Here is a 14,528-nt window from a genome sequence, read left to right on the forward strand (position 1 = left end):
GGGATCGGAGAGGGATGGCTTCCTGGAGGAGGTGATGCCGAAGGACTGACCGAATGATCAAAGGTCTGGAGGCTAGAACAAGAAGGAGTTTGCTGTTACTGGAGCTCAGAGGGGAGGGGAGGAGGTTGGAGCAGCAAGCTGGGACCAGCTGATGGAAGGTCCTTCCTGCAAGTCAAGGGGGTTAGGACCCTGAAAATCGTTTGAAGGGTTTTAAGGGGGCTGGTGATTGTAGTCAGATTGGCATTTTAGAAAGCTTTTGGAAAATTCACTGGAAAGAGGAAAGACTGGAGGAAGGGAAGCAGTTAGGGGATAAATGCAATGGTCTGGGGTGAGAGAGAGGGGTCGACTGAAAACATCTTTAGGAGGCAAATCAGGATTGAGTTGTTGCTGAAATGAGGAAGGAAGGGAGACAGAGAGTCAAGTATGATACCCAAGTTTCCGGCTTGGGCAATAGGCAGGCTGCTCGCTGAGGTGGGCACTACATGCGAGAGGATGTGTTGGGGGGTAGAAGGTGGTTTCTGGGGAAGTGGGGAGGTGAGTATCAGTCGTGTCAAGTCTGGGTGCTGTTGGCCAAACAAGGGCAGAAGAAAGTCTAGCCGGGGGTACCAGAGGTGTGGATGTGAAAGAGGAACAAGGGGCTTGGCTGGAGGACCCCTGGGCACCCTGGCATTTAAGGGGTGGGCAGAGGAAGAGCAGCCCCCAGAGGATCCCAGGCAGGAGCCGGCAGCCAGGGGCAAGGAGGGCGTGTGGGCTGATCCTGGAAGCACCAGAAGTACTGGGACTCTCACACTCGAGAGTGCCAAGCTGAGGTTATTGTACACGTGCAGATGCTAGGGTCCCACCCCAGGGTCAGCAGATGGGAGCTCAGCACGAGGCAGTTTTGCCCCTTTCCCAGGTAATGCCGATGGAGGTGGTCTCTGGACTTCACTTTGATAAACTGGTGTATGGGGAGTGTCAGGATATAGGGAACAAGCAGCAGCTCAAAGGAGCAGAGCAGCCTGGCAAGGCAGAGACAAAAAAGTGACCACAGGGTTTGGCCGAGATTCCTCCGGCAACTGTACCCAAACTTGGTCCTTCCACCTGCTCCCAGGGTAGGGAGACAGATGGCAGATTCAGTGAACCCTGTGCGCAGCTGTGCTGGAGGTAACCCCAGGTGTGTCTGCCATTCAGGCTCACCTCTCCTCTTATCCCCAGCGCCCTCCCCACCACACCTTGCACACAGCAGATGCCCAACGAAAGGGGAAGAACTCAACCTGCTAGTACCGCCCCGCGGCCCCCAGCCTCCTTGGCACCCACTTGCACCCTGGATGTGGGTTGGCTGGGCATTTGCTTAGCACCTCTGATGCTTTCGCCGGCCTCAGTCTCACCTTTGGAAGAATCCTGTCTATATGCCTCCCCTCCTCCCTACCACCTCAGTGCTGCAGGAAAGAAAACAACAGAGGGGTGCCTGGTCAGCGCTTATTGAATAAATAGGAAATGGGGCTCCTGATGGTTTGAAAGGCAGAGAATGGATGCCCTTGAGCCGGTTGGAGCAGAGAGGTGTGGGGGAGAGGGGGGAGTAGATCATTATTGCTAACAATCTCTCATGTTTACCTGGAAAATTGCAATTTTTAAGTGTTATGATAGAATGCTACATAGAGGGAACCAGGGGAGCCCAGAGGGAAACCCTAATTCTAATGAGGGGGCCAAGGACGAGTCCCAGAGAAATTGGTCTTGTGATATGTGGATCAGCTCAGGTGGGAGGGGAAGGAAAGAACCTTCCAGGCAGAGGAAGCAACTCATGCAAAGGCCAGAGATGAAAGAAAGTCTGGGAATGGGGTTCTGATGAGGACAAGATGAAAGACTCATTTGTTCCACAAATAGTTATCGGGTGTCTGCTTGTATGTCGGGTCCTGGGCTGGGTGTGAGGGTACAGCTGTGATTGAGAGATGGCAGTCCTTATTCGCGTGGAGAATTTGGGCTCTGGGAGAGACAGAGATTAAATAGCTAAGCATACAAAAACACAAGCTCTGAGATGCTGGAAGGTGGTATGAAGGACGATCAGCAAGTTCTGAGTAAGAGAGAAACCAAGTAGGGGCCCACTTTACCTGGAAGTGGTCAGGGAAAGCTCTGTGAGATGTGACGTTTCAGCTGGGACCAGAAGGGAGAGGAGGCGTCGCCAGCCATTGAGCTGGGGAGGGGGCTTCCAGGCAGAGGGAACAGCGCATGCTAAGACTCAGAGACTAGGGAGAGCTTGGTGCTTTGGAGGAGATGAAAGCAGTTAAGGATTGTGAAGGAGCGGGGAGTGAGACAGAGAGCCAGAGAGATGCGCCGGGGCTGGATGGCTCAGGGCTTTATGGGTCTGGTGAAAGGTTTGGGGCTTCATCCTGTGATTAAGGTGTTTGTTTGTATTACAAGTTTTTAACAAGGGGCAGACTTGCACTTTAGAACGATCACTAGAAAGATCACTCTGATGGCAGAGGATTTAAGAGAGTAGGTGACACTGGAAGCTGGGAGGTGATGACGTCCTGGGTTAGGGCACAACCCCTTGGGATGGGAAGGAGGGGATGGCCTTGAAAGACATTTAAGGAGTGGAATGGAGAGGAGTTAGGCTCTAGGACTGGGGTTGAGGGGTCAAAGATGCCCCCAGCTTTCTGGCCCGAGGGACACAGCACAGAGGGCAGGTTTGTGGGAGGATGCAGAGCCCCACCCTGGACGGGTGGCGTTAGGTGCTTCAGGTGCAGCAAAGAGCTGGGTGCAGAGTGGAGTTCCCACTGAAGGGACCAGACTGGGAGGCGTGTGAGCCTCGGGAGTTATCAGAGGTGAGAGCGGGAGGAACTCGCAACGGACAGAGCACAGCGAGGGTGCAGAATGGGGCTGCCAGGGCCAGTCATGTAGGGAAGAGTGATGGAAGAGAGGGGGGATGGGGCAGGGGAGGGACAGGGGAGCCAGGAAGCAGGTGGGAACCCCCTGGCCTCAGAAGCCTGAGGGAAGCTGCTCACATCCCACACTGTACCTGCCTCCTGCCTCCGGCTTTGAGGGGTCATTTTGTCTATGCCCCTGCCTCTCACAGGTCTCTCCAGCCAGGAGGGCCCTCCTTCTGGCTGAAAAGGCTCCCACGTGTGCTCTCGTTGAGAGGAAAGGATAAGGACGTGGGGTCCAGCCCTCCAGGATTAGGGTCTGGCTCTGAGATCGGCTGTGTGGGTGATCCTGGGAGAACCTCTTGTCTTCCTTGGGCCTCAGCTGCCCTGTCTGTAAAGGGGGATCACACTGCCCCTCTCCTGGGGTGAGGACTTGGTGAGGGTGAGAACATCTGGCTCTCTACTGGGCACATGTACACCTTGGTCCTTTATCTGCATCGAGCTGGTGGAAAGTGCTTTGTAAACAGTGAGGCCCTTGAACAAAAGGAGTCTGGCCATGCCCCTTCCAGCTACTTGTCAGGGTCTTCGGAGGTGGGAAGCAAGGGGGAGAAACAGGGCCTGAATTGCACCGCTAGACTGCAGGGCACCTGGCAGGGGCCCCGCATCTGGCACCAGGTCATCTGTTCTCCACCTGTCGGCTGGACACAGGTCGCCGTGGTCAAAGCCAACTCCCGGAGGGATGAGGGGGAGATCGCGCTGGCGTGTCGTGTCGGACGTGAGTGGGGTCAGCGCGCCGCCTGGTGGGCACTTGGGACGCTGCCTGCGGGCGCTTTGCGCCGCGAGGAAGGCAAGGATTCACCTAACCGCCGCGCTGCCCCCTCTCGCTCGCCAGTGCCCGGCGCCCAGGCGTTTGATGACAACGCCTTAAGACAACGAAGGGCCTGTGCTGCTCAGAGACGTCGTTGCGCGATCGAGCTCTGGAGCCAGATCCCCTGGGTCTCAATCCTGCATTTGCCACTGTGTCTTGGGCAAATGACTACACCTCACTGTGCCCGGTTTCTTCATAGGGATAATAACAGGGATTATTATAGGGATAATATCACACGGGATAATCATAGGGATAATATCCACGTATAAACTTGTTGGGAACAGCGTCTGGCATATAGTTAGTGCTCAATAAATGCCGCCTATTCTTATACACGCATTCAGTTATTCATTCAACCACAGGCTTTCACGTCGCTGTCGAACCAGGAGCTTGCAGGGAGGCAGCTCTGGAGCGAAAATAGCCTCTACTGAGACGGGGAGGGGGGTCGTGCCCCCTCGGGCACGGGAAGGGAGCTTCGAGTTCTTTATTTGTGAAAGGGTCAGTACAACATCTGTAGTGAGAAAGTCCCGCTTCCTTTTCACAGAAGGGGTTCAGGTTGGGCGTAGAGGCCACGCTCACCTGCACCCTGGCCCTCGGGTTCGCCTCCACTCCGGCCCGAATTCAGGGGCGTGCGCCCCTCTGGACCCCCGACGGACACTGGGTCCAGAGCGCCCCGTGGCAGCCTCCTCCGGAGGTCAAGGCGTCCACCCCGCAGGGTCCCTTCCCCTCCCCCACATAGGGCTGGCGGGGCGCATCACCCCCTCGCCCTCCGACGGTCGCCCGGGCGTCCAGACGGCCTGCCTGCGCCTTCCATTTCCAGGCCGATGGTGACGCCTGGCGGCGGAAGGAAGGACAACCGGAACCTCCACTCAAGGAACTCCTATATAAACTCTTGGGCACCGCTGGGTGGGGGCGGGGCGTTGGGGGGGGCGGAGATGAGGAGACAGTGTCCGGGGGATCCAGGAGGTTGAAGGGCTTCCCAGAGCAGCACTGACCTGAGCTTCTGTTGGGGAGATGCCATCAAGACCTTCCGATTCCAAATCTGATCAAAGATGGGGCAGGGAGAGTCGAAGGGCACTGAGGAGGGGGCGCAGGGTTGGGGTGGTAGCCAGATGAGACCCCAGAGAGTTTGGGAGGAAGACTTCTCTAGTATTCTCCCTCCACCCCATTTGGGGTCATCACTGTTCCCCTTTGGTGCCATAGCTCTTCCCACATTTCAGTATAGGGCAGAACATGGGGGGAATGAGCCTGGGAGTGGCCACAGGCTGAAAGGGACCTCAGTCAGGCCACTCCTGGAAGGGTCAGCTGCAGCCGTGAAGAGGCAGCAGGAAGGACGCCACTGGGGGTGTTTTTCTGACCCCTGTTCTGCCCTGGACCACCACGGCTGCCCACGCCTGCCTCATGCAGACTCAGCACTGGCTTGCTCTGCAGCCTTTCAGGCTTGGGGGTCGGGGACTGACCTCAGCCCAAAGGCATAACCTACTCACTCCTGAACGCCAGGCCCAAAGTCAGCGAACTCTGGACATGGGATTCCACAGACTCTGCCAACTCCAGGTATACAAAATCATACTCTTCACATCCTGAACCATAGTCCTGTGGTGTCCCGTGCTCCTCCCTCCTTGAAGGGCGCCACCATCCACCTCATTAGAATCTTGGTGCCAGCCTTGCCCCCTGCCTCCCTTCCCAATGTCCAGTTGCATCTCCTCCAACCCACTGGAGGCTTCAGGACTCCATCATTGCTCACTGGGACCACAGCAGCCCGGAATGGTCTCTCCCAGTCATTCCTTACGTACCTCACGTCAAAGGGAGATTAATTTCCAAGATGCAGATTAGACGATCTCCGTCTCCTATTTCAAATCCTTGGAAGGCTTCCCGCAGCCCCAAACTAGACATCACATATTGAGAACATTCATGAAATGGTACCAAAATCCTCTCATTTAATCACACAGCCTACTGAGGTAGCTTCTACTATTACCACATTTTACAGATGAGAAAACTGAGGCTTCAGGAGATAAGGTGGCTTCCCCGAGGATCCGTAGTTAATACTCTTCAGAGCTGAGATTTGGACCCAGGCGGCCTGGCTTGCTGAACCCATGCTTTTACTCACCACACCAGTGTGTCATAAAGTGAAGTGTTTGTTGTGCTGGCTGGGAGATTCCTTTAAAAAAAAATAGTACAGATGAACAATTTTAATTTTCATAGAAATGTTTCCTTTTAAGGCTTTTGTTCTATTTTCTTATATTTATAGCAAGGGATACTGGTTTCCTATTTATGGAGGTGATACAAAGTGACCCTTTAAAATTAATTTATTTTAAGGAAAAAGAGTAGCTAACTGAAAGCAAAGTACGAAGTATATGACAGCCTGGGCGGAATGTGGAGATGGGAAATGAGCATCGGTGCACTCGCTGCCACATTGTGCTTCTCAGGAGAAATGGCAGACTCTGCAGTACACTTGCATGTGCTCTGGCCCCACTTGTTACGGACCAGGGTTCTTGACGTCCTTAATCAATAGAAATTGACCAGAGGCCAAACAAGAAATTCAGGCAAGGCTTTATTGGGACCCCTGCTGCAGCAGGGGGGAGTGAGAACAAGCAACAGATTACCCTGCTCACTCGCTCCGAAGGGAGGGCAAGCTGGTTCCAGGGGTCATGCCTGAGGGGGGGCTTAGGGGGTTTGCCTACCCCTTCGGTGGTGTTGTGTGCAGGGGGCATGCCCAGTACCCTGCTTCTGCTCTCTGCTCTTCAGAAGTGGCAATTGGGATTTTTGGTCTTTTTGTATCTTTTTGTCCATAATTTGCCCCAACTGTACATGCACGCAGTTATTTTTAGTCCCTTGTAGTTTCTTTGTATTTTGTCCAGGTGCAAGCATTGCAGCAAAGGGTCCCAGGTTGCAGGTCCCAGCCTGTCTCACGCTTACCTCTCCAGCCTGCCCCTTGCTTTCTCTTCTCTACTGGCACTCCTTTCCTGGGGCCTCTGGACCACTTGCAGCTCCCCAAACACACCAGGCTTTGCCTTGCCTCGGTGCCTTTGTACACACAGTTCTTGCCACCTGACCGCCCCTTCCTCCGTGGCTGTCTGGTGAACACCTGCTCTCCATTGGACCATTCACCAACCGCAGGCATCACTCCCTTCTTGAAGCTCTTCTGAATGGAATTGACACCTCTCCCACCATTGTTCTCCCAGAGTCACCTGTTCTCACTTTGTTCTCCCTTCTCTCCCCAGACTGTGAATTCCTAGAAGATAGGGACAGTCTTCTTTGGTCGAATGCCTGACACTCAGGAGGAGCTCAATAAATGTGTATGCAATTTGAATGAGTGAATTCCATGGGAAGTCAGGTGGAGATAAGGCTGATTCCAGCTGGGAGGAATGGGGCGGGGGATTACAGCCTTTAAGGAGAAGGTGGGTATGGGCTCTTGAGCTGGATGTTGATGACAGCATGGAGAACTGGGGAATTCAGTCTCCCAGACGCAGATGAAAGGATCTATATGGGAACTTATTTATTAAAGGGGAATGTCAATTTAGGGGAAAAGTCGATTTATTTAATTTTCTTCCCGGTGGGCCGTATCGGTGACCCATCGGGAAGAAAATAAAGCCAAATCCTTCCCTCTGACCTGACAACACCTACAAAATAGATCCCTGATGGATTAAAGTTTTAGAGTGAAAAATAAAAGCTAAAAATATTAGGAGAAAAATTAGAAGAATAATTCTTTAACCTTGTTGGAACAGGAAACCCAGAAGCCATAAAAAAGAGAGAGAAAGGGGCTTCCCTGGTGGTCCAGTAGTTAAGAATCCGCCTTCCACTGCAGGGGATGCGGGTTCGATCCCTGGTCGGGGAACTAAGATCCCACATGCCACGGGGCAACTAAGCCTGCGTGCCGCAACTATTGAGCCCGTGTGCTCTAGATCTCACGCGCCACAACTAGAGAAGCCCTCGTGCCACAACCAAGAGCCCGCGTGCCACAATGAAGATCCTGCATGCTGCAACTAAGACCCGATGCAGCCAAATTAATTAATTAATTAATTAATTAAAAAAGAAAAGACTTTCTCTTTAAAAAAAAGAGAGAGAGAGAGAGAAAGATTTGGTTACAGAAGAAAGTATTTCAGAGGGACATAAGTTTCCACATACAAAATAGAAAGGTCAACAACAGACTGAAAAAAAATACCTTTGCAACATGTGTAATAGACAAACGGTTAATATCCTTACTATGGATATTAACCATAAAATAATAAAAATAAAAGAGTGGGCAGAAGTATAAACAAGCAGTTGACAGAAAATGTGTATGGAATGAAAGTCAGTCAGCCTCAGAAGGTGTCAGGGAAATACAATTTAAAACAACAACGAGATGTGTATTGTTAAAACTTATTTTATTGACGTATAGTTGATTTACAATGTTGTGTTAATTTCTGCTGTACAGCAAAGTGGTTCAGTTATACATATACATATATATTCTTTTTCATATTCTTTTCCATTATGGTTTATCACAGGATATTGAATATAGTTCCCTGTGCTATACAGTAGGACCTTGTTGTTTATCCATTCTATATATAATAGTTTGCGTTTGCTAATCCCAAACTCCCAATCCATCCCTCCTCCAACCCCTTGGCAACCACGAGTCTGTTCTCTATGTCTGATTTTGTTTCCTTTTTGTAGATAAGTTCATTTGTGTCATATTTTAGATTCCACACAGAAGTGATATCACATGGTACTTGTCTTTCTCTTTCTGACTTACTTCACTTAGTATGATAATCTCTAGGTCCATCCATGTTGCTTCAAATGGCATTATTTCATTTTCTTTTATGGTTGAGTAGTATTCCATTGTATATATGTACCACATTTTCTTTACGCATTCGTCTGTTGATGGACATTTAGGTTGTTTCCATGTCTTGGCTATTGTGAATAGTGCTGCTATGAACATAGGGGTGCATGTATCTTTTTGAATTATAATTTTGTCCGGATATATGCCCAGGAGTGGGATTGCTGGATCATATGGCAACTCTATTTATAGTTTTTTGAGGAACCTCCATGCTGTTTTCTATAGTGGCTGCACCAATTTACATTCCCACCAACAAAGTAGGAGTTTCCCTTTTCTCCACACCCTCTCCAGCATTTGTTATTTGTAGATTTTTCAATGATGACCATTCTGATCGGTGTGAGGTGGTACCTCATTGTAGTTTTGATTTGCATTTCTCTAATAATTAGTGAAGTTGAGTATCTTTTCATGTGGCCATCTGTATGTCTTCTTTGGAGAAATATCTATCTATGTCTTCTGCCCATTTTTCGATTGGGTTGTTTATGTTTTTTTTGTTGTTGTTGAGTTGTATGAGCTGTTTGTATATTTTGGAAATTAAGCCCTTGTCAGTTGCATGAGATATGTATTTTTTAAACTAGTAGACTTTATTTTTCAGAACAGTTTTAGACTTACAGAAAAAATTGAGCAGATAGCTCCGAGAGTTCCCATAGACACCCCTCCCCCCACCCCATACACGGTTTCCCCTAATATTAACAATTTATATTAGTATGGTGCATCTGTTACAATTAAAGAAACGATATTGGTATATTATTATTAACTAAGGTCCATACTTTATTCAGATTTTCCTAGTTTTTACATTCTTCTGTCTCAGGATCCCATCCAGGATACCTCATTACATTTAGTCGCTTTAAGCTCCTCTTGGCTGTGACCTTTCCTCAGACTGTGCTTATTTTTGATGAGTTGACAGTTCGAGGAGTATTGGTCAGGTTTTTTGTAGAATGCCCCTCTGCTGGAATTTGATCTTTTTCTCATAGACTGGGGCTATGCATTTCGGGGTGGCTGACCACAGAGGTAAAGCGCCATTCTTATCACATCATATCAAGGGTACATATGTAATAGGAAAAAACAAACCTGACTCCATATTGGATCTGTTTCTTTTACTTTAACCTTTGTATTATATTGTTTTTGCTACAAGTTAATCAGTGAAAGGATGTTGCCTAGAGCTTAAAGGCTCATCTCTGGGACACCTGCCTCCATGCCTGAGCGTTAGCTCACAGGAAACATCCTGACCAGGTCCACCTGCGAATGGCTGCAGGAAAGAAAAAATTAACACATTCCCTCCAGAGTCTGGCCGGAACCAGGAAATATTTGCAGCAACTTATTGCCTTTTTAACTTTACCTCCTCACCTCCCCCTCTTTGTTCTATAAAAGAAGCTGCAACCAAACCCAGCCAAGAGGGCTCTTTGGGACACTAGTCCACCATCTTCTCCGTCTGCTGGCTTTCCAAATAAAGTTGCTATTCCTTGCCCTGAACAGCTCATCGTCTTATTGGCCTGTTGTGTGGTGAGCAGTACGAGCCAATTTGGACTCGGTAACAGATACTGTCAACATGACTTATGACAGTTGTTGACCTTGATTGCCTGGCTTTTTCCCTGTAAAATTATGCCCCGCTCCCTAACCGGCCTCTTTCCGTGCTATACTCTTTAGAAGGAAGTCGTTATGTGCAGCCCCCAGTTAAGGAGTGGGGGATTATACGTTTCTCTTTTAGGATGAAGTGTCTACTTGGAATTCTTCTGCACCGGAGATGTCTTTCTTCTTTCCCCATTTATTAATTTATTCAGTCACGTATTTAAATCAGTATGGACTCATGGATATTGATTTTATACTTTGGGTTATAATCCAATACTACTTTGTTAATTTTGTTGCTTAAATTGCTGTGATGTATTTTTTTACCCTTTGGATTGGAAAAATTAAAAGATTGATTTAACCACCAGAGCTGTGGCAGCTGAGGGGTGCTGGCTGCCCAGAGTGTGTGTGACCTGCCGACCCTTTGGAACTGGAGTTGCATTTTCTGACTGAAGCACTGGAAGGAAAAAACATGAGCAGAGCAATGTATGTAGCCTAAGCCCATTTTTATATAAAAAAGAAGGAATCACTAAAAGTAGAAATCTCTCTCTCTCTCTCCCTCTGTCTCATGGCAGCCATACTGGCCCACCCTCAATCCATTCTCCCAAGGGGTCCTTGTGCAACCCCTTCCTATGCTCAGTGGCTTTTTGGTGCCCTTAGAATAACATTCGAAAAGTGGCCTACAGTGCCCTCTATTGGGCCTCAACTCAAACGTCCCTCCTCTTGCAATTCCACCCAAAGCGGCCGGGTCCCTGCCTCAGAACCCATCAATCAATCCCAGCCCATCACCCCACCATTTTCCCCCCAGAGAACTCATCACTGCCTGAAATATTCTTATTTACTCTCTATTGCCTCTTCTCCAGCTTCTAGAATGTAAGCCCCTTGAGGGCAGTGGGCATCGTAGCTGTTGTCTTATTTTCCTCAGTAGCCCAGGCTTAGCACAGGGCCCGATACACAGCAGGTTTCAAGTCTCCCTACCTATTGAGTGAACAGCCCTAGAGCCATAAGGAAAGACAACACTCCTTCTGCCACGTTAGTGATCTCAGGGGTGTGGGGCTGGAAAGGGAGAGAGGAGATTATCGGCTTTTTCTTTAGATACCTCTGGTTTGTTTAGCTGTTACAAAGAACATGTGGTACTGTGGTTTGTAATTTAAAAGAAAATCCAATAAAGTTAATTTTAAAAAAGAAAAGAAAAGAAAGAAATTGAAGTTTTCATTTCCTGGGGAAAAAAATAAGAAAAAAGCTGAAGGCTTTACGTGGGAAATCGTTGGTTGTTGGGGAGCACAGGTAGTCTCCTGAGTCTGGGGGACGGGGGTGCTGAAGAAAATTGGAGGGTATGGTGTCTGAGGAGGGGGCTGGTGGCGAGACAGGGAGCTTCTAGAATTGTTATAGGAGGGGTCTGGGTAGAAGGGGTGGGGGCAGAGGCGGGGCCGGGAGACCTGTCTGGAGTTGCCCGGATGCAGGTCGATTCCGGGTGGTTGGTGGGGAGCATGGTGGTGGGGGCGACTGGGAAATACCAGGCCGTCCCATGGCACCAGCACTGGGACTTAGCCAGCCCCATAATCCAGTCCCTGGCGCCAGCCCATTTTGGGGTCAATCATCTCCCCTCTCCTGGCTTCGGTTTTCCCAGCGACAAAATAGGGATTGACGCAGGAGTCGCCAAGGTTCTCCCAGCTCGGATGACCACTTCAATGGGCGCTGACCCCTGGGGCCCTTTAGGGAACTCGTGTTGGGCCAGAGTCCGGCGGGCATCCGCTTTTCCCCAACCATTGCAGAGCTCTGGACAGGCGGCCTCCGCATCTGGCCAACAGAGGGCGCTGAGGCACCGCAGTACTTGGCTGGGCTCAGTGCGTCCCTGAGCCGTTTGCTGAAGCTGAGGTCCTGGGCGTGCCCCGCAGTCCGCTGCCTCCCCATCCGTCAGATTCTTCTCTCCGCAGACCTGGTCACGACCGTGTCCACAGGTCTCGGGTGTCCGGTTCTCTGAGCCTGGGTCGAAGTGGGCAGGCTGGATTTGGAGGCTGAAGGCGTTCAAGAAATCATTCCTTCCGTGCCCCTGCGTCTAATCTTCTGCTCCCCTGCTCTCTCCCTGCAGCCCTCCCCAAGCCCAGAGCTGGCTGGGCCCCAGCCTAGATTTTCCCTCCTGGGATTCTGGCCATCTGGGCCATGCTCTCTGGAGCTACTGGGCACACGGATAGGACGAGAGGCCCTCAGCAGAACATCCAAGGACTCCAGCTGCCTGTTGGCCAAATCCCCAGCAGGGCCAGGAAAAGGGGCTCTCACTGATTCCGGGAGCCGGGCTGTGTGATCTGGAGGAATTCAGCTGCCATGCACACTGGGGAACTCCATGTTTCCCTTCCTCCCTGGACCTCTGCTGCCCCCAGGGCTCTCCCCAGCAGGACTGGGGGGCCCCATGAGGCTGTTGCACCAGAGTATTTGGTGGGCGGTGGTGTGAGTGAGGCTTGGCTTGCTGCATGGAAACACATTCCAGGTCAAGCTTTCCAGCACTAGTGTCCGGCACTCACGGTATGACATGTGGGGTAGAGAGTGTCTCTCCAATCCAGGTGCTCTGGGCTGGGATGCTGAATGGATATGTGGGGTGGGGCTGAATGACCAGCGTCCTGGGCCAGTGTGGACAAAGGCTTCACCCCGGGCCGTCACCCTGTCTCCCCCTCCCCAGGTGGAATCCTGTTCTCAGGGTGGTACCTACGAACCTCAGTCAGCTGTGGGGATTGGGCCAATGGGCAGCTCTTATTCAGGGTGCCCCACACTGTCATTAGTTGCTGAGTCCAGATGGAACACAGGCCTATGTGCTGTAGGGACACAGTAAGGGATGTGGGCATGTGCAAATAAACTGTATCAGGAAGTCGTGGGCTGGACATTTGATCTGTCTGCCCAGAACAGTCACATCCTGATCGGTGGTTAAGACTGCTAAATTCAGATTCAAATCTAGATTCTGATACTTGCTCACTGTGTGACCTTGGCAAGGAAGCTCCTAAATGTTATGTAAAGTGGGATAACAATATCTCCAACGACACAGGATTGCTGTAAGAATTAAATGATAAGGTATGTGGTAATAACTATGATAGTAAACACTGAGTAGTGCCAGCAAACTCTTCTAAGCATATTACATGAGTTAATTCATTTAATCCTCACAAATGAGGTCTATCCCATTATCATCCCCATTTTGTAGATAGAGATATAACCCTTGCTGTGAAGGAACTTCTAGTCCAGTGGGGAGACAGAGAAGTGAGCAAAACTCCTTTGAGCAAAAATAATCTTTACTGTTCAATGAAATGAGAATTTAAGGCCATAAATGTTCAAGCTCTAATTGGCTTCTCATAATCCCCAACAGTGAGCCCACTTTACAGACAAGGAAACTGAGGCCCCGAGAGGCTGCAACAATCACCCAAAGGTGCACAGCAGAAGGGATGGAAGCAGCATTGTCTGATTCTTGTGCCTATTCTCTTCCCCTGAAAATGAACACAAAATATAATTTAAGTCCAAATGCTCACCATGTAATTGCAATTTTCAGAAAAGTCTGTCCCCTCCATACAAATGAAAGGTTGCAGCCTCCAAACCCCTAAGCATCCCCCGTACAGATATTTAGGACCAATCATGTCTCTCCACCGCACTGCTCTGCCTTTGGATGTTCAGAGTGAGGAACGAGATTACTTCTGCCTGGTAAGATTAGAGAAGGATTCACCTAGGAGGTGACATTCGAGGTGGGACTTGAAGGATGTATAGGAGTGTGCTGGGTGGACAGAGAAAGAGGCCCATTCAGGAAGAGGGCACAGCACAGCACAAAAGAAAGGCGTGAGTGTTTATGGTGGAGGAAGGCAGGGAGGTGTTCTTGGTGGGGAGCAGGGAGAAAAAGGTCAGAGGCAGGGCCACCCAAGGAAGCTGTGTTTGGGGACCAGTAAGGGGAGGAGGCCTGGGGTGAGAGCAACAGAAATGATGCAGAAAATGCAGGATGGAGCCACATTTCAGGGAAGACAAAACTCTCAAGGACTGCTACTCTGACTGTGCTACTCTTACCACCAGGGACCCACTGGTGGTAAAACCACTAAAAACAGCCACCTGACCTGTGCTGTCTCCTCCCAGCCAATCACACAGGAGTGCCCTTGCTAGTTCTGCCCACTTGGGGGTCTGGGAGGGATCTATTGCTCAGGGCACTTCACTGGCAGCTTCTGTGTGCAGTCCCCCAACTCCTACGTGAAGCTGAGTTGTGTTTGCTTGTGCACTGGGGTTATGGGGGCGTGTGTAGACAAATGTGTGTGAGTTTTGAGTGTGTGTGAGGACAGAAGCACGGGCAACTGTTCAGTTGCATGTGTGAGCATATACTCAGTGCATATTCCACAGGGCAAGGGTGAGGGTGCACAGGGATAAGAACCAGGACTCTGCATTTTTTTTTTTTTTTTTTTTTTTTTTTTTTTTTTGCGGTACGCGG

Source organism: Lipotes vexillifer, unplaced genomic scaffold, assembly GCF_000442215.2.
Source record: "Lipotes vexillifer unplaced genomic scaffold, Lipotes_vexillifer_v1.1 scaffold591, whole genome shotgun sequence".
NCBI classification, from domain to species: domain Eukaryota; kingdom Metazoa; phylum Chordata; class Mammalia; order Artiodactyla; family Lipotidae; genus Lipotes; species Lipotes vexillifer.